Here is a 27,004-nt window from a genome sequence, read left to right as displayed (position 1 = left end):
AGCTTTCCCTTTCCGGTCTGTCTACCCTTGACTGTAATAAAGTGGATGACACCTCACATTCCTCCTTAAGATGTATCTTAGGAGGAAAAGGTTAGAGTCAGTAGAAATGGAAGCAAGGAGGCATCACTAGAAGAGAGAAGATAAAGATCAATGGTCCTCGACCTTTCTGATGCTGTAACTGTTAAGTTGGGAGCTTAGACCCCTGCCCCTTACATCTATCCTAGCCCCCTGACCCTGAGAGTTAGCACTCTGGACTCCAAATCCCAGCAGGCCAGGCCCTGACCCTTCCCTGGGGGGAGGTCAGAAACACTCCCAAGAATCTTTAAGTGAACTCCCAAAAGAGGAACACATGGTCTCCTTTTCTTTCTCCCGTATCGTATTCTTTATCCTGTGGTCGTATTCGTGTGGCTTCCTGGTCTCCCCTGGGGGGCCACTCAGGAGCACAGAAATCCCATTATTAAACCTGGATATTTCTTAATTTGGCTTGTTTTGATTTGGCTTGATTGGGAATTTGCGTTTGGAAAATATTCCTAACATTAACCATTTAATATAAGTTCTTGTGTTGTGGTGACACCCAACCATAAAATTATTTTCGTTCCTACTTTCTAACTAATTTTGCTACCGTTGTGACTTGTAACATAAATCTGTTTTTCCCATGGGTTTAGGTGACCCCTGAGAAAAGGTTGTCTAACCCTGAAAGCAGTTGAGACCCACTGATCTAGAGAACCATTCTAAAATGAACAAGAACCAAGCTAGGGCTAAATAGTGTTGACTATCCAGCACGCTAAGACAGTTCTCCCAAATAAAAGTGAACAAAAGCAGCTCGTCCTTAAAAGAAAGGGACATGGCAAACAAAAGAATAATGGAAACCTCAGCATTTAAAGAAAGCCCAATCCAGAAAAACAAAAGGAAATTCCTCTGAAATGTTCTGCGCTGTGAGTCAACTTAATGAGGACATAAACTCCTGAAAGCCACAACCTCAAAGACGAGCCAGGACAGTGGAAAGGTTGCTCAGGGACTAAGGCGCACAAAGAAGAAAGGGATACGATTGAACGAATTTTCCAAGTCGATTCAGCAGGGAATGGGCAAACATGGCGGCAAATGAAATGACTGACAAACAGGCGTAGTCCCCAGACACAAGGCCACCAGCGGAAGCAACAGACAATATAATAGATAGGAGTACAAAGACCCTTCACCGGGGGAAAGCGGATGTGTAGGGAGAGGGTCTAATAACTAGAACATGGGGAACAGTCACCATATTCTTGTGAGCAGATTTCAATCACATCTACTGACTGAAAGAGCGTGTTTTAGGAATTATTGATAACTTGTGTTCAACACCACAAACATGCTCCTCGTCAAAAACATCCCCCCCCCCCCCCCGGCATTTAAGCAGATAAAAACAAAACCAAATAACACTGGAAGTTTTCATGACATCTGACATGAAGGCCGTCTGGACACCAAACATACCAATATGGAGAGCCCAACACAGATCTTTAGTCAAGGACTCTGGTTTGGGGCTCCTTGATTTCTGAACTCGGTGATTAGGAATCAGGGCATGGCTGACCTCAGAAGATCTATCCTAGCATTTTCTAAAGGTGTGTGTAGCCTCTGAAAGCAAACCCTGTGGGTGTTCGTAGTGAAAAAGACTGTGCTCGACTTGAAGATCCAGGTGCTCTAAGTTCTGCCTGGTAGATTTAGGACACACACCAGTACATAGAAGAGTCCAGGACATGAAAGAAATGATTTTAGAAGCATTCTTTAAGCCAGTGGTTCTCAACCTGTGGGTTGTGACTCCTTGGGGTGGGGGATTAAAGTATCCCTTCATAGGGATCGCCTAATGCATAACACTAGTAAAATCCCAGTTTTGAAGTAGCAATGAAATTAATTTTATGGTTGGGGGAGGTTAGGAAGGTTGAGAACCACTGCTTTAAGACATTCTTTGAAACAAATTTTCCTCCCCATAACACCCACCTGCTAATATTTTCAAAAGGATTTATTTTTATTTATCTGTCTATGTGTACGTTAGTACTTCTAGGTTGGGCGGACGTGGTGCGGGGATAGGTCAGATGAGGGTGTTGGATGCCCTGGAGTTGGGGTTATAGGCGGTTATGAGCTGCCCCACGTAGGTGCTGGGAACATAACTCTAGGGCTCAGCAAGGGCAATGAGCGCTCTTAGCTGCCGAGCTGTCCCCAGAAACTTCCACTCCATTTCAGATCTTGCTGAAACTGGCACATTCCACTTGGAGAACCTTTGATCTGCTATAATACCATTGTGGGGACGGATCTTAAAACTCAGAAGGGCAATGATGGAGACTCAGTTTCTAGTTACTTGTGTGTCTGTCACCACATCGAGAACAGCACCGAACTGTCCGTTTGTTATCCACGTATGCGTCAGAGTGAAATAGGACCCTTGTTTTTAGCGATGGAAACGTCGTGGCTGAGCAAGTGGTTGCTGCAGGTCACTGTGGAAGGTAGTAAGAATGGGTATGCTCTAAAGTTCTACAAATACTCATTTCCCCCATGTGCCATGTCTCCCTCCCCACCCTTCTTTTCATGAGAAGCACGTGTCTTTGAATGCTGCTTTGCCACTGTGGAATCTGGATGTGGCAAGATTCCAGATGTGCTAATGCTGAATGCTTTTCCCCCTTGGGGACCAGGAATGAGGTGACTCAGAAGGAAAAAGAGTTAATACCGGTCAGGAGAAGGGAAACAAACCCCTGCTGCTTTGTCATGCCTCACCCCTCCACTCTGCATTCCTCCAGTTTACTAAGGGTAGTTTACTTCGGGTGTGAGATGCCTTCTAAGTATTAGATTCCACGCCACTGCTTCAGAATGAAGGAAGGCGGGGCTGTCTACTCACATCATGCCTCTTTTGTGCTACTTTGAACTGGAAAGATAAGAATTTTAATTCAAGACTGGCTTGTTTCTGTTCCCCTCCCTTCCTGTTGGGCAGAAATGTGTGAGAAATGTGGATTGAAAAGAGATGTTTCCAGATAGTGTTATATTTATCTGTCCCAAGAGAGACAGCCGGAAGCTGCTGGAGGTGACAGTGGGTGGCAGAGCAGCTGACTTAGCAAAGGTCAAAGGTTTTAAGAAGCAAAGAGAGAGGTACCCAGAAGCCAGGAGGAAGCAGGGCAAGCAGCAATTACCTGGATTTGCAGCCCTCTTCAGGTTTTTTTTGGGAGGGGGGTGGAGGGGACAGGGGTTAGGACAAAGACTCAACTGTGAGAATACTAAGGTGGGAAGGATGTGCCTAACAAGAACCCCTTGTGTGTTTCTGCTCGAAATGTTTCCTGATTGTGGTCAGAAAAGCTGATGATGCTCAGACCCTGCATTCCAGCATCTCATTGGATGTGGAACGGTCACAGATACACAGATACCCCCTGCCACTTTGCCCAAGCAGAATATTCTTGACTGCACTTTCTACTTCAGCAGAAATCAGAAATAACCCAGATAACCATCCTCAGAACAACGTATTTATCAAGGCTAAATGGCAATACAGTTAACAAAGTTATACTACATCTCTAGATCATAATTTGGAGTGTTAAATAGCAGATTTAGAATATAATGCTATTTATAAAGTTTGAAAAAAAACCGCAAGAACCACAGGTGCCATATATGTAGTTGAAAACATGTAAAACCAAAAATAAATGTGTAGGTAAGAAAAACATGCATGGAAGTGACAGGCTATGAATAGGGCTTGAGAATCACAGGTGCCAAGTTCACATGGATAACCACCTCTAATGATAGGAGAAAGGGCGGGATAGGTGTGCAGGATATAGTGGTGTGTTCTTTATGTCGTCTCTGGCCGAGTTAGGTAGCCGATTATATTCTGGTTGCTGTATGCATAAGCTATTTCACTTGAAAAGCCCCAGCCACTTTGAATCAGCGTCAGCTGCAAGGTATGCATCCCTGCATGTCACCAGCACAGCGCCTTCCGCTTTTGGCGACGTGACAGTGGATGCTGCAGAGGTCTGCTGGTATATGTATGTATGTCTCATTATCTGGAATGTCTGCATGAGACATTCAGCTCCTGGAGCCGATGGGATCAACCCTGCCCTACTTCTGGTGATGTGGGCTTGCCGTGTCCCTGGTGGGAGGAGGCAGAAAGCAAGCTGGGTTAATGGGACTTAGCAGAACACCGGTTAAGCTGCTTTGGAGCTGTCTTTTCTTGACTAATTCAGACACCTTACCTCCCCAACTTCCCACTTTCCCAACCTAGGCTCTTGTGTGGGGTCGTGTGTAGAAATAAATTCCTGAAGAATGATTCTGAGTTTAATGCCCTGATTTGGATTCCCTGCACTGAAAATCTGAAATTGTTAGTGCGCATTGCAGGGAGAAAGGCAGAAAAGCGCTGCTGGTTTTATTTATTCAGATGAATAAAATCAGAGGCCAGGGACAAGTGCTTGTGCTAGATGCTGGCTTTTGAGGCACCTGGTTGCTTGCATGTCCCTCTGTTGATAACATGCCCTGACATGTTGATAATGGACTGTACCCCTGAACTGTAAGCCAGCCCCAGTTAGATGTTTTTTCTTGTAAGAGTTGCTGTGGTCACGGTGTCTCTTCACAGCAATAAAACCCTAACTAAGAGAGTTGGGTATCACAAGGGACTCAAATACAGAAACAGAACACATTTACATATCATAAATCATGTATTTTTTCATTCATGACTACCCTGTATTTCAAACATGGTTTTTCCCAATGCCCCCGCTCAAATAAGCTATCCTTTTTATATTTCTTGGAAGCTCTCACCATTTCAAAGGCACATTCTTTGGACCTGCTCTCTTGATCAACAACAAATGTAATAGAATTTGAATCCTGGACTCCTTTTTTTTCTAAAACAGAAAGAAACTTCCCCCAGTTTGTGGTTTGAAAATATAGACGCGGCTAGTTCTAGCTTACCCATCCTTTTAGTAAGAAAATAATGAATCTAGCAATTTCCCTTCCGTGCTTAGATTATAATCAATAACAAAGTATGCGTTAAAAAGGCCCAGTGCAATAATAGCCGAGAGTTGATGAAATGTGCATTTCTGAGAGACACTTGAGCAAGAGCAGCCCAGGATGAAACTTCCTGCTTGTCCTCCCAGCCCTGCAGCCAGCCCTCCCCACGCGGTGTGTCACACACACTCTTCCTCCACTTCCTCCAGGATTTTTCTCCAGCAGACCTGAATGCTTGAGCATCACACAGCCCCGTATTAATCTCTTGATCTCTGTCTGGTCCTTTTATGAAGCTTTCCTGACAGCACTAATCTGGCCTTCACACCCCCTCTTCCCCATTCCTTGGCTGTCTCAATTGAATTTTCCTTAGATCTGGAAATATGAGGCATTCTGACAACAGTCAGGGCTTCAAAACCACGATGCTCAGCGTGAATCGGCTCAGTGTGGATACAATGTTCAGTGTGGACCAGCCCAGTGTGGAAGAGTTCAGCGTGGATACAAGGCTCAGCCTTGATACAATGTTCAGTGTGAAAGGGCTCAGTGTGGATACAATGTTCAGTGTGGATACAAAGTTCAGTGTGAATGGGCTCAGTGTGGATACAATGTTCAGTGTGAATGGGCTCAGTGTGGATACAATGTTCAGTGTGGACCAGCCTAGTGTGGATACAAGACTCAGTGAGGGTGGGTTCGGTATGGATGGGCCTAGGTCACGCCACCGTTCAGCTGCCTTACTGACGCAAACTGCTCATCAGAAGCACAGGGAAAGCTGAGTGTGCCCACGTGACTGCAATTCTGGATATAAATGGGTAGCCACTGTCAGCAGGGCTGGGTCTGCAGCAGCATAGCTCAGCACTTCCCACCAGGAAATCCTGAAAGAAAAGTTTCCCTTCCAGTGGTTATAAATTGGAACGGCGGTTTGGGTAGAACGCTTTGGTGACACGGGGAATTCGCATTCCCTTCCACTTAGTTTGTCCACTTACAGGACATGTTGTAATTAGTTCCCGTGCATAGAGAGATTGAAAATAATAGCGTTTCTGAGACAAAGCCCGATGCATTTGGCTTATATGATGACAAATGAGTAAAGACCCCATGGTGAGCTCACACACAGGCTCACAGGCAGCTATGTATGTGTAGTTACCGTGCGGAGGGGAGGAAACAGAGGAATGACTCAGCGGGGCCTTTACTTCAGAAAGCGCGTGTGTTCTGTACTGTCCAGCGTCCTCTTTCCTCTGACGTGGACAGATGCTGTTTTATTTTACTTTCTTTTTATTTCCCCCTTGTCCTGTTATTTTATTTTGCAACAGTTCATCAAAGGTCCCCCCAACCACACTGGCCTCATTTGTTAACCCCCCCCCCCCCGCCCCCCACACACTCCGAGACAGGGCTTCTTTGTAGCTTGGAACCTGTCCTGGAACTAGCTTTGTAGACCAGGCTGGCCTCGAACTCATTGAGATCTGACTGCCTCTGTCTCCTGAGTGCTGGGATTAAAGGCGTGTGCCACCACCGCCTGGCATATTTGGTCACTCTTATATCACCATCATAGTGTCTTCACTAGAGCACAGATTCATGTAGAGAGTAAAATAGTATGATAACGCATGTATATATGTGTATATATACATATATATATATACATATATACACATACATACAATTTCTGAAAGTACATACATGAGACAGCCTAACAGTAATTATCTCCGATGAAAGAGATCATTATGGGTGTGCAATGCCTTGGCCTTTCTATCTGTCCCTTCTTTTTTAAGAACATGTATTACTGTTAGAAGGCAAAAAACTACCCAGGTGGTGGTGGCACACAGCTCTAATCCCAGCACTCGGGAGACAGAAGTAGATGGACGTCTGTGACTTTGAGGCCAGTCTGGTATATAGTGTGAGTTCCGGGACAGCTAGGCCTATACAGCGAAACTCTGTCTCAAAAAAACCAAACCAAACAAACAACAACAAAAAAGGAAGGTAAAAATGAATTTTAATAAACAAGGGATTAATTCTGCATAAATATAGAAACAAAGTAGAAAACCTATCGAGGGGGCAATCTTCCTCTTCTTTAGATATAAGTGCCCTAAGTAAGAACCTGAAAAGATTATGGCCCCATGCCATTCATGACACCAGATGCCTGCTTGCTGTGTGGCCCACTACGGTGTCCTCACTCAGGGCATGTGTTTCTGAGTCCTAATGTACTAAGGTCCTGAAGTTTATGCCTTTGGAATGGTGGGGCCAGCCTCCTCTCAGAAGGTCGCTGTGACTCTCGAAGTCCTCTGGGCTCTCTGCCTTCTAAGAAAATCCATGGCTTTCTATTTGCTGCCTTTTTGCCCTGGGTTTCCACTTCTTATCTCTGGCATTCTTTTCCTGGGCAGCTCAGATTCCACCTGCCCTTATCAGAGCTCTCCTACGGCTACCCTGAAGATCTGCTGACAGGCAGGCAGGTTTACCTCTCCCAGGGGAAGTACAGGTGCAGGTCTTCTGCCTGCACTAGGAGGAGGAGGAGCAATCGCTAGAACCAGACATTCCCGGCCACAAGCAGCAGGGACAACTCTCCTGGGAGATCAGGGCTTCAAGATGAAGTCCCTATCTTCCAGCAGTGAGACCAATAAGGATCTACGTGCATCCCTACCTTTCCAACACACACAGTGGCACAGCCACACCCACAGTCACCCCCCCAACACCCACACGGCCATACCACACCCCCACACCCCCATACACCCACACAGCCACCCACACCCCCCATAAACCCACACAGCCACATCCGCCACAGACATAGCCACTCCCTCATAGCCACACATTCACACAGCCACCCCCACCCACTCACCCCCCCACAGTCACATCCATACCCCCTACAGCCATACATCCCCATTCTCACAGCCACACAGCCACACCCACAGTCACCCCACCACACACTCCATCACCCCACACCCCCAACACCCCCACAGCCACACCCCCCACATCACCATAAACCCACACACAGCCACCCCCCCACACCCATACACCCCCACAGCCATACATTCACATGGCCACCCCCACCCAGTCACACCCCCCACAGCCACACAGCCACACCCATGTACACACAGCCACACCCATGTACACACAGCCACACCCACATACACACAGCCACACCCATGTACACACAGCCATACCCACAGTCACCCTATCACCCCACACCCCTAACACCCACACAGCCACACCCCCCACACTCATACACCCCCACAGCCACACAGCCACACCCACAGTCACCTCACACCCCATCACCTCACACCCCCCTCCACATACACCCCCACAGACACACATCCACATGCCCACAGAGCCACCCTCCCCCACAGCCACACACTCCTACCCACACCCACACCCCCAGTGTCCACTTGCTGTCACTTCCTCACGCACCCCCACACTTAGTACCTGCCTTCCTGGTAGGCTCAGGCCTTTTTCTACCACAACAATTGGTACCAACCGTGGCTCAGAATGCAATTAGCCACATTCGTTTTCTCCTTCCTTTGCATTTTGATTTAATGGTGTTTGACTCTAAGTAGCTTCTCCCATAGAGAAGTAAAATAGACTCCAGCAGGACATTTGGAGGAGGGGCAGATGCCAGAGACACCGCACAGACCTCTGGGATTATCCCGTATTCTTCCCTGCTGGATTTTTGGTGGGGTGTACCGTGAGTCACTGTAAACATTCTAGCCCACGTTATAAACAAAAATGCGTATTTGTCTTCCTTACGTGTATGGAAAAGATTTATTTGATTTACAGAAGAAAAGAGTAATGTGGCTCAATATTTAATTTTTGTATTTTCAAGTAGAAGATGATATTTATTTTGCTTTTGCTAGTCTTGTGTGTGCATTCAGGGCGGTCTGTAATTACCTGCATTTTTGCCCTTAAAATCTAATTGGGCATTATCCTATAGTACTCAAACTATGGCTTAGATTACATCTTGATTTACTACTTAGCTCTTGGGTATGAGAAAATAATTTAAAAGCTGGAACGAATTAACTACTGTCGAGTAATTTATGTACCATAGAAGCAGGAAAATACATCAGTCTCCTTTACGGAACATGTAGGTACTTGAAATTCTCTACCTAGCAGACGTTAGGAGAGGATACAAGCAGCCGCTTGACTGACATGTTGTGATCTGGCTACTTAATGCACGTCACCTCGGTTTCAAATGTAGTGAAACATGACACATTACCAGCTAGTTAAAGGCACAGGGTTGTTTGGCGCTCTTATACATCTGGAGGGGGAAATAACCCATTAGGCACGAACGCAGTTCAATAGGAAGAGAGGGCGGTTTACTCACTAAGTGGATTAAAGTTGAACCTATTGGAATATTGTGACGTGCCGCTCTGAGGAGATGAGGGGTTGGCGGTTGTCTCAAGGGATTTACCTGTGCCGGGAGAAACTCCATAAATCATGCACAGCCAGGGCCCTTCCAAGCTCAACAGAGTGAGCCAAGATTGTGGGGGCGGTTTAAAAATGTAAGGAGTAAAATGTTGAGCTGCCTTTTATGAAGTGGTCAAGTAGGACATTTCTTGACCGCCTCATAGTGAAGGACACCTCTCCTTTATGCTGGTATTCACATGTTCACATCGCAGCTTATCTTGAGAGGCAGAAATTGGTCCCTTTCAGTCTTGCGCTAATTTTTCCGAGTTTGAGCCCGTAGCCCCTTTTTCTCCCAGTCCATCTTTTTACCTTGATAAAGGAGGCTAACTTCAAAGGCAGGGGCAATGCCCTAACTCGGCAGTGATCAGAAACATACTAAAAATGAGATTCACACACTGGTCTATCAAACTGGCAAAGGTTTTAAAACGTCACACAGCGCTCATTGCCACCCAGATTGTGTAGAGTTGTAGACTCAGGTGGGAGAGACACAAAACAAATTGCTACCTTTCACGGGGAGAGTGTGACATTTGAGAGCTAAGGCACACATCTTGCTAGGCAGGTGTGAAGTCCCTGTGCTTGGGAAGCCTAGGTTTTAGAAAGTTCAGCTTGAGTCCGGACAGGGCTGTATAGTGAGTTTCAGGCCAGCCTGGGTTACACAGGGAGGCCCTGCCACAAGTACACACACACACACACACACACGCACACGCACACGCACACATGCGCGCACACGCACATACACACACATGCACACGCGCATGCACACGCGCATGCACACAATTTCTTGATCAGAGAACTACTTTCTAAGGAAGGTAACGGAGGAACTGACCAAAGTTAAAGCGAAAAAGATGATCAAACTGAGCTCTGATTTGTAATGTAGAAAAAGTGTTCCTCAGCGGGGGACCAGCTGAAGTATATTATGGAATGATCATATGAAACCATATAAAGCAGTCCAAACCATTGCTGAAAATGTGTCTGAGGCAGAGACCTTGAGAATGCTACTTCCGGTCTTGATCCCAGCTCACCTTTCTGTTTAAATCACCTTTTTAATTCAATGCAGGCCCACCTGCATAGGAATGATAGTCTACAGTGGGCTTGGCCCTCCCCCCAGAGGGCGTGGCCCTGTAAGGAGGTGTGGCCTTGTTGGAGTAGGTTTGGTCTTATTGGAGGAAGTGTGTTACTGTGGAGGCTGGCTTTGAGGTCTCGTATATGCTCAAGCCACGCCCATTGAGACCACTTCCTGTTGTCTGTGAGTCAAGATGTAAGAGCTCTCAGGTCTTTCTCCAGCACCATATCTGAGGCATGCTGCCTTGCTTCCCGCGATAATGATAACGGGCTAAACCTCTGAACTGTAAGCAAGCCACCGCAATTAAATGCTTTCCTTTATAAGAGTTGCCCTGTTAGCCAGACAGTCGTGGCACACACCTTTAATCCCAACACTCAGGAGGCAGAGGGTGGGGATCTCTGTGAGTTCTAGGCCAGCCTGGTCTACAAAGTGAGTTCCAGGGTTTCAGGACAGCCAGAGCTGTAACACATAGAGAACCTGTCTTGAAAAACCAAAAATAAATAAATAAATAGAGTTTTCATGATCATGATGTCTCTTCACAGCAATGGAAACCCTAAGACACGACATACACACTAATCAGCAATCAAGAAAATGCTACAATGATAGCCAGTCCCTCTGGCCAATCTGATGAAAGCATTTTATCAATTAAGTCCCGCCTTCCAGGTGACACTAGCTTGTGTCAAGTTTACAAGTAAGTGTCTGTGCTGGACTCTGAATCTAGTCCTATAGTCGTCCCCCACCCCCCAAAAGAGTTTCTCTGTAGCTTTTGAGCCTGTCCTGAGCTGAAACTAGCTCTTGTAGACCAGGCTGGCCTCCAACGCACAGAGATCCACCTGCCTCTGCCTGCCGAGTGCTGGGATTAAAGGCTTGCGCCACCACTGCCTGGCTCCTAGTCCTATAGTTCAGCAATTTTTTTTTTTTACCATCAAGCTACTTCCTAGTCCTGTAATTCTTAATTCTATAAAAAGTAACCCATCAAATGAATATGAATGGCATTGAAAATAACTTATTTTTACATCAATGCAAACATGTCCTTTCAAAGTGTGGAGGCACTCAGTAAATACATTTAAGGACAAAGGACTCATTGCTAAATGAAAATTCTTCGCCTGGAATGTATTGCTTAAAGAATTTTTTTTTTTAATCAAACGAGTGTTTCTTTGAACTAATTTTTATGACCTTGAGGGAAAGAGAAACTGTATTGAACTGTAGAACAGTCAATACCAGGACAGGCAGCAGAGTCTTTTCTTTAACCTCGGCTCACACAGCCCCAGAGTGAAGACAAACAGTATAATTTGTACGCTGTCAGGAGACGGCATGATCTATTATTGCTGCCTTTCGGGGCGTGGGACTTAATCTCTGAGATGTCATCGTTATGTGGCTAATTAGCTGCACGGGGTGCGAGGAGACTTTGAGCATCTCAGCTTTGATGACAGTGAGCCCTTCCTTTCGTGAGAATTCCTTCGGCAGGACACATACGATGTTTTCAGCGCTCATCACATGACAGGCAATCAAAGAGCAGTGGTAATACCTCCCACGCCCCCCCCTCCCCCCCAGAGATGAGTAGAGATGGAAGTGTCCAGAGTAAGGAACCAGAGAAAAGTTTTAACAGAGCCACCCCTCATTTTAGTTTGCTTTTCTTTCTCAATGTAAATGCTCGTGTTTTTTTTTTATCTTTTTTTTTTTTTTTTTTTTTTTTTTTTTTTTTTTTTAATCTCTGTAGGATTCTTTCCTCCCCGCATTCCACAAGCCCAGAGAAACTTGCTGGAACTCCTACAAACCCTCTCCTGCTACCATATTAGGAATGAAAATGCGGAGCAGACAGCCAGGACTGAGTCGAGATAATCAACAGGGAATGTCTATGCCTTCAAGCCAAATGAGTCCAGAAAAATGATCAAGGCAGCAAGAAAAACAGTAAAACTGAGCCTTGGCTTTAGCTTGTGGTCTTGTTAGGTAGCCCACTCTAAAATTACTCTGGAAGTTTCTATACCTCTTTGCCATTCAGGCATAAGAATTTAGGTATGACCAATTTTACTGTGGATTCAATTCACTCTGGGTTAAAAGTAGACCAAGACAAAATTATTTACCTTTGCTTTATTAAGAACATAAATGTTTCTGTGTGGTTACAGGCCTTATAAATCTACCTTGATACCAAACTAATTCTGTAATAAATAAACTTGAGACTTTTTTTTTTCAGTGCTAAGCATAGAACCCAGGCCTCATACCTCCTAAGCAAGCACTCTACCACTGAGCTATATTCTATTCTTCTGAAGGTTTGAAAAGGTTGTGTGGTAACTGTCCAGCAGTTGGCACTTACCAGGAAACTTTCTGGTTACATTGTTTTTGCTACAAGTGAAATTGGGAAAGATTAATTACAGCTTCCCCTTTCATGTATGGCAGTTGATCTATCATAGACTTGGTGGGAAAGAAGTTTTTAATTAATACACGTGCCAAATCAATAGACGTTTGAACATAGCAACTCTGGACTCGGAGTAAGGCATAGAATGGGGGTTCTATAGTGAAGGCTGAGCAATTGTCCGGCAGATAAAGTGGACTGTTGTGGAGCTAACTGCCCGCCTTATTAAGACTGTAATGATTACACCTGAGAATGCGATGCTGCCGTAGTGAGAAGTTTGACCTTGCAGCCCACATTCTGTAAGTTTTAAAGGAGGCAGAGGTGAGAAATGAGATCAGAGAGCGGAGGCTTCGTAAATCACGACAACGGACGACAGGGGTGCGGCTAAGTGCATAATTGTAGACTAAAGACACAGCAAAAAATTTAAACCTATTACGAAGTAATTTGTGTGCCTTAACTCTCTGGGAAATTATAATTATCAGAGAAGTAATAGATCCATGCTTCAACTGCTTCTGGCCTTCTAACAGAGGAAAAAAGGGGTACTAAATTTGAGAGGCAGGGTAAAATTCAACAGGTGATCTCAAACCAGGTATGTTTGGACCCTGTGTTGGGTTTATGACAAGATTCACTATCCCGTAAACTATAGGAGGGCTTGGCTGGGTCTCCTGGATAAGGGTCAGTGAGGGTGTGGCTGGCTCTGGAGTCCTTGTTCTTTCTAGTCAACCCGTCCATGCCTGCCCTCCTGTGGTTGAGTCTGTTGTTGCCCCTGAGGGCTCTTTTCCTCTTCAGAGAGGACTTGGTAGCGGCATCCTTACCTCATACTAACCTCAGCTCATTCATTTGCTTGCTCAGCTTTTAATCTGTGCCCCTTGGGGGTTTTCCATAGTTGCTCATTGAGGACAGGCGACCTCAGGCATGTTATACATGTTGGCTTTTGAACGGCAAACCGCAGCCCAGAATTGACCGTGGATGGCAAGCACCTCCCGTCAGTGGGGCTGAGGAAGGGTGCTCAATCCTTGGCTGCTACTGCCACCTCCTGTCCAGAAAGGCTCACCTTGAACTGTCCTACACAATCGGCTTTGAATTCAAGTGTCCTTGGCCAGGCTCAAAGGGTTTCAGCTGAGAAGAATATTCTCCGTTTAGTAGAGGTTCCCTACCCAATCTGGGAAGTCACTGTGAGAAGAGCGTGAGCTGGACTGAGGCAGTGGCATTACTGTTTGTAGGAGGAGGGGCCTGCAACAGGAGGTCACAACTAAGTCGTAAGTTACATGGCCAGAGAAGGGAAAGGCGAGCATGCCGTGTGTCCGCTCTGAGTATGTGTAACAAGAGCAACCATTTCCACTCTGAGAGAAGTTATCAGAGAAAGTCAGATCTTTTCCTCACTTCAGGATGAGTCATAGGAGGAGCTTTGGATATACCTTGGCAAAAACAGTTCAATGCTGTCCATAGAGGGGAACCACCTCACACGAGGCTCACACACCGGAAGGCCGTGGCCGACAAAGAAGGCAGAATCTCTCCCAGCTAGTGCTTTTATTTCTGAGAGGATAAGTGTGGAACCATCTTGACGATATGTCAAACGAGGATCTGCAGGGGAACACTCAAGCCACCCTCTGCTCTCACGTCTCCCAGGTCACAAGACTGGATTGGGGACTGGGACACTGCCACTTGGTGCTGACGAGCCACAGCGGGTGGCTATGTTCTACCTCTTCCACCATCGAACCCCCTCTGTGTTTGGTGACATCTTCTCAGAACCGTAAAAGGCTTTTCTTATGAACCCATTTTCCTCTCAAGATAGCGCATGACGCTAAATTTAATTTTGTTTCACTCTGTGTTAAGGGTGTGGGGGGGAAGTACACAGAAAATAATGAGCCACAAGTCCGAATGGCCTCCAGGGGAATTCCGGAGATAAGTCTAGAGAAAAACAGTGACTCACGGAGAAGTTACAGAATACAAATCACCTGACTGCTTGTCAGGGCCTGTGGAAAGCCCCTCTTCTGGTCATCTGGGTGTAGCCACTCTCTCCCTATGAAGGAGGTATTATCAGCCTCTTAGCAGCTGAGGAAACCGAGGCTCAGGGCCAGAAATTCATCCCTCCAGAGCAGTGGTTCTCAGCCTCCCTAAGGCCGAGATCCTTTGCATACACATCTCTCAACATTGTGGAGACCCCAGCCATATAACTGTTTTACTGTTTTTGTTGCTACCCGGTGAGTGTAATCTTGCAACTGTCATGTGTGGGAATGTATATATCGGTGTTTTCTAAGGCCTCAGGCAACTCCTGTGAAAGGGTCATTTGACTCCAAGGGGTTGTGACCCACAGGTCAAGAACTGCTCCTCTAGGTCCTTAGGACTCCCACAATAATTTGCATTCATTTGCATCTGCACTATAATACCTGGCAGAGGCACAGAACTAACAATATTCAACACGAGGCTTCACGTGCAGGCTGCTTTCAAGCACTTTCGAAGTTAGCCCACTTTCGCCTCAGAGAGGAAGGCAGGATCTGCGGCAAGCATCTTCCAGAAGAGGGCAGAGAGAACTGAGGTTTGAAGTAAGAGTCTGCCTCTGAAGCCAATGCAAAGGCATGAAATAGATGAATCCAGATTTGTGAGCTGTAACCGGCCAGTGAGCCTTGTCAACATCTGTTTCTTCCATCATGGGGACAAGGGATGGAGAAATGCGAAGTAACCCCAGCACCAGAATGGGTTCTCTCTTTATCCCGTGGTCCTGGGCAAACCCTTCAGATGCAAGTTCTGTCTTATTCCTACTGGTGCCAAGTCGACCACAAATGGCTAATGTCTTTGGATGCTCCAGAGAATGAACAGGACAAGGTGGAAATCAGGACCTGCGCAGTAACACTGAAGGAAGGAATCCAGTGTTCTCTAGACAGAGCTACACACCCCAGAGCTGGAGGGTGGGGGCTGGACCAGGCTTCAGGGTTGGATTCTGAGTGACCTGCAACTCTTTGTGTTCTTAACTCAAATCCATGCATTTTACCCTCAATTTGGGGTGGCCAGGAATCTCTGTGGGGCTAGAAGTCTGGCAAATTCCTGCTTCATGCTGGAGATAGAAGAGGTGATATGATATGACTTTAATGACTCTGTCTTGTATTCTCCATGGATGGATATATCCAGACCTTATATTATTTTAGTTAAGTGAACGGATATTTAATAAACTATGGGTCTGATAAAAAAAAGTTGCCCACTGAAGAATGCAAGCATCCTGTGGAATATGTATTCGTCATAACTTGGCAGTTCAGGAATTAAAAATTCTTATGGTAAGAAAATAGTTTGGATTTTGTGAAAGCTCGTGATTTTGGAAAAAAAAATACTGCCTTGTTTTCCTCATATAAGAAGAGCCTGTAGAGTTTTGGTAGATTTTATTTGGTCAGGAAGGAAAACACTCACACCAAATGCCTTCAATTCCATAGGAAACTTGCGACCAACAGTCCCTTTATTTAAAAATGACAGAGCGCAGCTTCCAAGAATGGGGCCACTCTTGTTCATGTGGCAATCAACAAACATCAGCTTTTCAATTGATGGCCTGCTGGTATAATTGCTCAGTACGAGAATGCTCTCTATTGTATCTGGACCCAGTTAAACAGTGCTACTGGCAAGCCCTTCCAGAGTTTCATTTCCATCAGGGCTGCCCAAATGTATTTGTCTCCCACTTGTCATTCTGCGACAGAGTGCCATAGAGACGGCATAGGTTCAAGGCCATTGCAAAGGGCTTGCTGACAATCTTCCTCTTGATTACTCATATAAAAACTAGGCTCCACAAATAATCTCTTATCCCGGACCACTGGAAAGCTCTTTATACATAATTTACGTAAGTGATGATGCGTGATAGCTCCAGGTACGTTATTCAGTATCATCTTCTATCTTCTGTGTTCATAACTGAGCGGGACAAGTTCCTCCAGCTTCCTTGACATACGCTCCATGTTTGGTGACATGTACCTGAGCCACCCATGTTTAGTGGCATGAACCTGAATCACCAGATAGCATCTGTGCTTCAAACGATGCTGAATTCCTTAAATCCTTAGTTAAGTTGACTGTGCCCCTTGTTTGCAGATCTGACCATCTGCTTGACTTGGAAATGCTCACGGCAAATGAGACGTTCTTGCTTCTCATACTGGAGATTCCCAAACATGAGGGATTGGGACTGGCTTGTGTGTTGGCTGCTTATAGAGACTAACGCTGGAAGGAGAAATCAGGTATTTGGAGGCATGGGATAAAATGGACTCTTGCTCAAAGGAGGCCACTCAGAAGTTCTATGTGTAGGTGTTTTATTTTTAAAGAGAGTAGAATGAATTTTACTAAGTTCAACCTTTAGAATTTAGTTTTCTCGTTCATGGGGGTTGTATAAGTTAATTGAGGCCTCCAAGCAGACAGACAGCAACCAATCTGTTCTGGTATTCAATAAATTAGTTCTCCTGGATACCCATCGTTCTTTTACCCGGTGCCCTCTGTATCAGGTGCCAAGTGCCTTAGCGACACTGTTACAATGCCTATCCTTGGAAATGTGGCTTAATTTCTACTTCATGGGGAAAATGGACGAGAGGCTGATTTAGAAAACATGACTCAGCATAGCACGGTTCGTGAGAATGCATGGTTTAAACAACGTTTACACAAGCTCGTTGGAAATTCTCTCAGGGGGCACCCTTCTTTGTAAAACAGCAGCTGTTGAGAGGGTTGCTCTCCCACTCCAGCCTTTAGTGGGATCACAGGAAGGGTTTCTTAGCTAGATTGCTCGGCCTCACCTAAAGGTTCACCGTGAAAGGGGGTGGGAGCCGAGAAATCGCGTTTCTATTGCTTCTCAGGTAATTCTGTTCTCAGTGCTGGGCCACTACATTTTTCAGACTCTCTGCCCTGAGAAGTTAGTATATTTCCCAATCTCTCCCATCTCCTCCTTCCTCTCCTCTCTTATTCCTTTCCTTTCTCACCTCTTGTATCCCTCTGTCTCTTCATCCCTCCCTCCCTTCCTACCATAACAAAACCCATTAAGATATTTTAGGGTTGGATTTTGCACCTTCTCCCATCTGTATGTTGAAACTTTAACCTCTAACACTCTAGAATGTGACTATTTTTGGAGATGGAGTCTCTAAAGATGTGACTAGTTAAAACGAAGGCAATAGATGGGCTTCATCCAATCAGTTTAAGGCTTTAAGGTTAACTTCTGTCCTGCTAGCAGACTGCCTTCCAGCTGAACCTGGACTCTCTCTGGGTCTCCAATGGTGCTGAGAGTGCTCTGTAAATTTTGGGCTTGCCAGCCACCATAGCTAAAAGGTCCAACTCCTTAAGGTAAATTCTGCCCTCTATACTCTCTCTCTTTTGACAAAGCATTCTGTTGGTTTGGTTTCTTTGGAGACTCCCAGCTCATAAATATTTAAGTTCAGGTCTTGGTTGAAGTATTAAGTTTTCTGATGTCCACCCTCCTTCCTGAAAATAAAAGTATTGGGAAAAGTAGCCCCAAAATGCTATCTTTTCTCCTACAAACATTATTTAGTGACTTCATAACTGTGCCTTCAAATATGTTGGCTATTTGTGGCATGTGAGGACTGCACGCTCTCCTCGAGAACAGCCGACAGGCTCTGTGTCACTGGGGCTATGCCTTAAATTGATTTTATTTTTAAAGTCGGGCTGTTTGTCCGTTTGTGTCTCAAGTATGCAGCTGTTGATCCAGAGTGGGGGGTTTAACTAGAGCATTAATTCAGATTCCTAACTTCCTGGGAGTCACGTGGCTTTTACCGGGTGTGTTCTGACGACTCGAGCTCTTTCCAGATGTCAGTCTGGATGGCTATGGTGTCTTGCTGTCTTCATTTTGACTCTCCCGAAGCCCTCCCTCACAAGCCAGGATTTAAGGAGCTTTCCCAGAGATCTCTACGTCAAACCAGCTGCAGGGGAGTTGCCGGCTTTACAGAGCTTTGCTGCGGCATTTTCCTGGCCTCTGGTGTTGTTGTGATTGAACTTAGGGGGTTGCTTAAATTTGCACCACAGAGGAAACACCTGTGGGAGTTTCGTTCTTGCGTTCTTTGGGTGTCTGTCTTTGAGGGCGCGTTTTTCTGGTGCACCGAAGAACCGAAATCAGACCTCCTCAGAATCAATCAATTCTCCATATCTATTCTGAAAAAGTTTTTTTTTTTTTAAATCAGTTTCGCAACTCAGATTTTTTTTTTTTCTTCTTGTAGTTCAAAGCTTGAACTTGAGTAGAGATGGGGAAGATGGAGCATGTTTACGCGGCAGCACCTGCTGACCGAGTTGGTTACAGCAGCTGTAGAAAGTAGCCGGGACTTCGGCAAGATGTCCTGGGAGGGTTCTGCGTCCATTGATGGAAAGGTGTAGGAGAAACTGTTGCCCTCGATTGTGAGTGGGTGCAGTCTTGACTGACTCAGCTCTGCTGGCAGAAGGTTGGAGGAAGGTTTGAGGCTCTAACAGTGCTGGAGTAGGCTATGGCCTGTCCCACCAACACAGCCAGGGAGAGATGCCTTTGTAATGTCCTTCTGCCTAAGAAGTTCCGTCATAAACATTAGCTTTTTAAATGGCTTTCTTTCATATGGAAATCACCTATTGGCAAGGTAACTGGTAATGAGCTACTGACCAACAAAAGGATTTGAGAAGATATTTACTCAAGAGTAGAAGAGGTAAACCTCAGCTTTACTATTGCTGCTATGGAGGGGGGGCGCACATTACTAACTTCAGGAATGCTGAGCATGATGGGAACATTATGCCCCATTCTCACTTGGTATATATGGAAGTGCACTCACCTAATACACACACACACACACACACACACACACACACACATTCTAATATATATATCCAATTTGGTCACCAGTATTCTATTGGCTTAACGATATAGTGTATTCAAGGCTACATTGATAGACAGTCCCCAGATGACGTAGTACCTCAGTGACATGTGTCTAGCTGCAAGGAGAATCACCTTTTATATCCATGGGGGATTGGTTCCATGGCTATCCTCACTGGTAAATATCTATAGATGTTCAGATTCTCTATATAATATGCTCTGATATTTGCATACAATCTGTGCGATCCTCTTGGATAACTTATGCCATTCCTAGACAACTTTTGACACCAACCCCAATATAAACTATATATGTAAACAGCTTAGGGGAAAATGGCAAGAAAACTGCTTTCATTGCTTATCATACAGATGCAAAATTTCCTTGCTTGCAAGCGTTCGTCTGGAGATGCAGGATGCATGCTTCAAAAGCGCTGACCCTGTCCAGTCTCCACGTCTAGCCAGGACTGACTATTTGAGTCTAAAAGTTATTGTGGTTATCATTTAATGGGATGAATGAAAAGATAAGTTTTTTTTTTTGCCTTGATTATTTCAAGTTTATACATGGATCTCATGGGAATCAAATGTACTACAGACACCCTAGGGAACATGGCACTTGCATAAGACAGCAGTTGGCTTGGAAGTGAACAGTCAGGCTTGCCTCTCAGCGATGTCCCTGGCTGTCAAGTGGCTGTCAGAAGCTGTGTCGTTTCAGCTACTGTGTTCTGTTTGACGACAAGGTTACCTGGAACTAAGGCTGTTTGGCCAGAAGTGACTGTTATTCCTTTGCGATGCCTTTAAGAGCTAACCACGCCCACTTCCAGCCACTTCTGACCTCGTTGCCATCTTGGCTTCCCTTTCCTGTCTGTCTCTTGCTGTGTGCTCATGTGCTTTCTGTCTCTCTCTATGTTTGTCTATGTCTCCCTTTCTTTAAGTAATAAATGTCTAGCTTTATGTATAGGCTTATGTCCATTTACTCCGCCTGTCCACCACATCCAGCTGCCTGACTCTGCCGCTCGCCCGGGGACCCTGCACTGCTTTGGCGGCGGCAGCCTCTGCCTGGCTCGCATGCCGCCCGGGGCATCCCAACATCATATATTTTTAAAAGAACAATAGTGACTAGAATGGCCACAGATTCTGTAGCTCTGATTTCAGGAACTCTACTTTCTTGCAAAGAGTCATAATCCCTGCTTCTTTTCTGAAAAATGGAAAACTATCTAATATGTTTATCCTCAAACTTTGTGTGTGGTTTGTATAAAAATGGCCCCCACAGACCCATAGGGAAGGGCACTAGTAGGAGGTGTAGGTGTGGCTTTGTTGGAGAAAGTGTGTCACTGGGGGTTGAGGGTTGGTTTTGACGTTCCAGAAGCCCAAGCCAAGTCTAGTGGGTCAGTGTCTCTTCCTTCTGTCTGCTGATCCTGATGTAGAACCTTGAGCCGCCTCTCTAGCAGCAAGTTTGCCTGCATGCCACTATGCGTCCTGCCCTGATAATAAGGACCAAATCCTCTGAACTGTAAGCCATCCCCAGTTAAATAATTTTCTTTGTAAGAGTTGCCAAGCTCATGGTGTCTCTTCACAGCAATAGTAGAAACCCTAACTCACTCACTCTGGATTTGTAAAGCATGTCTTGGAGTATGCATAGGATGTTATGTCGCCTACTTTCTTTCCTGGTACGGAATGAACTAGGAAAGGTATAGAATTATGAACATAGTTCCTAGTTAAGGGCAATGTTGTTTTTTAAAAAATATTTATTATTTATTATGTATACAACATTATGTCTATGTGTATGCCTGCAGGCCAGAAGAGGGCACCAGACCTCACTACAGATGGTTGTGAGCCACCATGTGGTTGCTGGGAATTGAACTTAGGACCTTTGGAAGAGCAGGCAATGCTCTTAACCTCTGAGCCATCTCTCCAGCCCGGCAATGTAGTTTTTATATGTTCTTTTGGCAATCTATCTGAACACTTTGGACTAAAACTTAGTATAACTTCTAAATAACAAAAATATAACTTCTGATTCTTTAACTTTCTCTTTTATCACAATGTTTTCTTTGAGATTGTCTGCTGAAGACAATGACTGAAAAATTTTTTAAAAAGCAAGAGAAAAATTCAGATTGCCACAATTTGGTACAACGTCATACGATTATCCACATTTAAGAATAAAGTGTACCAAAACCTTGAAGACTTGAGCAAGGAAGAGATAAATATACTTCCTCATCATCCCTGCCCTGTTCCATTCCCCCCAGAAAAGAGACGACACTGAAATAATAGAATTCTAAGGCTCCAAGGCTTCAAAGGAAAACAAACACGGTAATGCTGGACCGTGTACTGATGTCAACATTGGCTAATTAAGCAGGGAGGCAAAGATGGCGTCTGGAGATTACATGCCGGCCTCTGATCTATGGGACTGGCTATTTGCATGGTCATATGGAGCTGGAGGAGTGGTTGGGAGAAGAACCAACAACAAGGGCCATGAAGAAAAGTGTTGAAGGAATTGTCGTTAGATTTAAAAAAAATGCTTTTTGGCCCCCATGATAAGCTTTCTTCTCTCTCCCCTGTAAATCAGGCTATTTGTAAAGCGTACCCACTCCACACATGAAAGCTTTACTGTTAAAACCAGCAATATAGATGCCATCCTTCTGAAGATACCTAGTAAATTTTACTTGTAAATGCTTTGCTATGTGTTTCTTTCTGATAACACTTAATTGTGCTAATTTGAAAGAACTAGTCTTAATCACACTTTAAAAATCTATTATTGATGTTTGAAGCAGAAATATATAGTCTACCCAGTGTTTCACTCAATAGCTATTCACTATTTCCTTATTAACTTATTTCACACCTTAATAGGCACTAACATTCGTGTTCCACATGTAAAAGCTTGGTTTCTGACATCAAGGAAAATTAATAGCTCGTCAGCAGATAGTAGAAAGCTAAGAGCTAAGCACAACTCAAAAAACTATTTTTAAGACAGTACTTATTTAAGAGCCAAATCAATTATAAACATAAGATAGCAGGCCGGAGAGATGGCTCAGAGGTTAAGAGCACTGGCTGCTCTTGCAGAGGTCCTGAATTCAATTCCCAGCAACCACATGGAGACTCAATCACCTATAATGAGATCTGGTGCCTTCTTTTGGCATGCAGGCATACATGCAGGCAGAACACTGTATAAATAATAGATAAATCTTTTTTTAAAAAAAAACCCTCAAAACATAAGATAGCAATTGGTATGAACTCAGCATAACCTTTTTGTTGTTGTTGTTGTTGTTTTTGTTTTTCAAGACAGAGTTTCTTTGTAGCTTTTGAGCCTGTCCTGGAACTAGCTCTTGGAGACCAGGTTGACCCAAACTCACAGAGATCCTCCTGCCTCCGACTCCCAAGTGCTGAAATTAAAAGGCGTGCGCCACCACCGCCCTGCAGTAAAGCTAATTCTTAGAAGTCCATCTATATAAATTATAGAATTATTTTTCCATGTTGTTACAAAAATCATTTGTTGTAGTAATTTTTTTTTTACTGACTTGGAATATAAAACAATGGGTTTCATTAAGGCATACATTTCATACATTACATCATTGTATTTTTCTCATGTTTATCTGCTCATGATCCTTCCTTGTCCCTTGTCCCCGGTGTCACTGGTCCTCTGTCTCCCTTCTGTAAAGTATGAGATCCATCTAGGGACACTTGAGCAAATCTCTCCCTTGGTTCAGAAGAGCCTGGCCTATGTTGTACCAAGGACTTTTTGCAGGCTAGTCTATCCGCGCCTGCTGGACTACCCTTTTTGTAATGTGTAAGTTAAAAACGTTCCCTACTTAGTGATTAATAGGTTAGCATTCAGCTGTAAGCAGTAATCTATTATTAATTGTTTTTCGTGTCCAATCCAAAGGAAACACCATTTCCTCAAATTCCAAAAGGTGAAAGGGACAAATGGCTCTCTGTGGTGCCTGTTAGCATGCCGTGGCACATGCTGGTCTCCAGGCTCCCTCAGTACCACACGTACCTGCTATGCATTTCAGGGCCCAGGCTAGCATCCTTGCTCTTCTCCCCTCCCCTCCCCTTAACTCTCCCAGCTCAGGGGCTTCTCTTGCTGCAGCTACACATTCTCCTTATAACCCTACTGGCTTATCATTCTCTCTTCTCTCCTCCCCACCTCTCTGCCCTCCCTCTCTCTGTTCTTCTCTGTCTGCTCCGTTCCTGCTCCTCCGATGGCCAAGTCCAGTCTGCTGGCCATGTTCAGTCAGATGCCTCAGGCTGTTCTCTCTCATGCCTACCATAAAAGCTTTTCCCTTAACCATACCTCAGTGTGGTCATGGCCATAGGGGTATACACCTAACATGAGCACAACCCTGTCTAACCCATAAGATGCACAAAGTTCGACTTACTTTGGGAAAAAAAAAGTTAGATTTTATTTCTACACAGGAATATCGAGTTCGAGTTCAGAGTTGTTAGTGCGATACCATTATATAAACTTTATATAAACTGCAAGATTAGCCGTTGGAGTAGATCATCACATATTCCTAGAAAAGAGATGGAGAATGGTCTGAGTGCTGTGTGTGTTGTATACTAGTATATATGTGTGTGTATGTGAGTGTTGTGTCTGCCATGGGTGTGGGTGTGTTTGTATGTTGTGTGTATATATGTGTGTGTGTTTATGTTGTTTATGTGCCGTGTGTGTGTGTCCATATCCACCTGCCCCTGTACTCCTCTACTATTCTCCACCTTATTTTTTTAAAAGACATTTTCTCACTGAACCTAGTGCTCCCTATTTCTAGACTTGCTGGCTACTGTGCCAACAGGATCTACCTGCTTCTGTTCCTCAAGAGCTGGGGTAACAGGTATGCCAGCATCCCCAGTTTTTGCCATACACACGGTTTGGATGGAGGTTGGGGATCTGGATTCAGGTATGCATGCTTGCATAGCAAACATATTTCCACTGAAACTACACCGAGCCACAGCACAGAACCCATGCTTTAGAGAATGATAAAGAGAAACCATTACTCGCTCCCCTGTGGAGTGGGGATTTATCTATATCTATCTATCTATCTATCTATCTATCTATCTATCTATCTATCTATCTATCTATCTATCATCTATCTATCTATCTATCTATCTATCTATCTATCTATCTATCTATCTTCTTTCTAAAAGGCCCTCTTCTCATAGCCTCCTGGCTCTATAGAAGCTGACTGGTGCTTGCCTATCAGAGGCCATCCTCTGGATCCCCAGTGGTATCCCAGGTCTGGCTAAGTTGCTTTTAATCTTTAAAGATATTCTTTATGTGTTCATTTCAAGAATCTCTGCGCTCATATTTTTTTCTCTTTCTTTTCTAACTTTTTTCTTCTTTTTTTTTTTCCAAGACAAGGTTTCTCTGTGTAAATGTCCTAGCTGTCCTGGAAGTTGCTTTGTAGACCAGGCTGGCCTCAAACTCACAGAGATCCACCTGCCTCTGCCTTGCGAGTGCTGGGATTAAAGGCAAGCACCCCCCCCCCCCCCAGGCTATAACCAAGGATTCTTAACAGCAAACCAACATCCTTGTATAGGTAGGTATGTCATTACTACAATTTGTATTCCTGATGTTGTGACATTGGAAAGATGAAAAAGAATAAAAATAATTATAGACCTTGGTCTGAGTAATTCTCGTTAGGCATCACATTTTATTGATATAAGCTGATATGATTTATTGATATGAGCTGAACCAAGTTTTCATTACCATAAACCCAATAGACCAGTCCCTATCCCAGCAGTTCACATGCCTATAAATGGACTAATTCTATAATTGTGCCAGCCTTTAAGATGGGATATGAGAATAAAGGGTGGGCTATGTACGATCAGCTTCTGATGGGTGCTGACCTTCGTGAGTGTTGGTGGCTTCCTACCCTGACACCGCGTCACCCTGCAGTCTCTGTTACATGCTTCACAGCGATCTGTTTATCAGCTGCCAGCCCAGGTTCAACCCGACACGCATTTGCGTTTTGGCCTGTAATTTTTACTAGCTGCCTTTTCGGTGTCTTCAATTTCCCCTTCCCAGTAAAAAGCAGTATTTCCATCTTAACAACCGCTTCAGTGACATCTGGAGTCGTGTTCCTATCTGCTGGCCCACTGCAATTCGAGCTAATACCCATCTTCAGAGTCTTGCTGCCGCCACGTGCTTATCATTGCGCTATCTGGGGTATATTCTTTATGCATTTGTCTGACTTTAAAGAAAGCGTGTAGCCGGCGCTAAAGCATTAGAACAGATTGCAGCCCCCAAACACCGCCACATATGAACTCCTCAGTGCCACCCCCTGCTCTGCCCGCGAGGTTACCGGGAAACAAAGTGCACTTGGATGTGGCAGCTCTTTCGGGTCCCTGCTCTCTCAGAATTAAACTGCACAGAGGAGTTAGGGGTTGGCAGAGCACACCAGTAATGCCCACTATTCATTTCTCACTCAAAGGACAGAAGAAATCAGAGAGGACAGGGTGGGAGAAGAGAAGGAGATTTAATGGGCCTACAGGGTTGTCTATCCGGACATAGTCAGAATAGACAGGCATACTGCTTTTTACTTTTAAATTAACTGGACCATATTAATCCTGGTTATTAACCACTTTATGTTTTCTTTACACTAGACATAGTTCTTTCCAATTTATATCATACTAATTTGGCTTATTGATTTTTTTTCTGTTATCCCCCTGCCCTTTCTTTTTCTTTTTCTTTTTCTTTTCTTCTTCTTTTCTTTTCTTTTCTTTTTTTTTTTTGGGAGACAGGGTTTCTCTGTGTAGCCCTGGCTGCCCTGGAACTTGCTTTGTAGACCAGGCTGGCCTCGAACTCAGAGATTCACCTGCTTCTGCCCCCCCCAAGTGTTGACATTAAAGGCATGTGTCACCACCACCCAGCCCTGTACCCCTATTCTTTGCCCCCCATATTCCATGTAAATTCTATCCCATGTGCGCAGTGAAACAGGGAGATGGGAAGTTAAGTACATTCCATCTTCCTGTTGCTATTGGCTATGATCTGCTGTATATTTGACACATAGCAGCAATGCACAACCCTGGCTATGTTTGTATATGATCTTGGTTTAGTAGATGGCCTGGGTGCAAACTGTGATATTCACCTACAACATCACTTGTTGAGCCCCACACAGCTGCTGGGCTTCCGGGGCTCGGTCAGTAAATGAAAATTGGTTTCCAGAAAGATGACTCTGGATGATTACTCTGCCTTTAAATTGTTGTTCGGTTCCCATGGAGCCTTGTCTACTTGAGTATTTCTGACACATTTTTGGAAACTTACAATGCTGTAGCCATTGAACCTCTCTGACAAAAAAATGTCTGACTGCTGTTCTCTGCAGGAACGTGTGTCTAGTGCTCCCCCCCCCCCCCCCCCCCGTTCCACAATCATTTTGTGGGAATGTACACTATTCATGCGGTGTGGGTGTTGGACATTTTTAGTAAGAACTTAAAACATATGCCAAGAGTTTTCAACAACGGTTAATGGCTGCCACGC

The 27,004-nt window shown here is 44.7% G+C and overlaps 1 protein-coding gene and 1 long non-coding RNA gene across 4 annotated transcripts in view; one reads left to right on the top strand and one right to left on the bottom strand.

The window, feature by feature from the left end:
- Positions 1-27,004, bottom strand: part of Syt1 (synaptotagmin 1) — a 508,800-nt gene that overhangs the window by 30,421 nt on the left and 451,375 nt on the right. The gene's annotated exons all lie outside the window — the stretch shown is intronic.
- LOC125389705 (uncharacterized) overlaps positions 14,579-27,004 on the top strand; it is a 29,370-nt gene continuing 16,944 nt past the window's right edge. The window contains exons 1-2 of the long non-coding RNA XR_007228519.3: positions 14,579-14,941; positions 16,803-16,945. This is a non-coding gene — a long non-coding RNA (uncharacterized LOC125389705). The remainder of the gene's footprint in view (positions 14,942-16,802; positions 16,946-27,004) is intronic.

This window comes from Myodes glareolus, chromosome 26 (genome assembly GCF_982192425.1).
Source record: "Myodes glareolus chromosome 26, mMyoGla1.1, whole genome shotgun sequence".
Classification (NCBI taxonomy): Eukaryota; Metazoa; Chordata; class Mammalia; order Rodentia; family Cricetidae; genus Myodes; species Myodes glareolus.
This window is presented reverse-complemented; position numbering and strand designations above follow the sequence as displayed.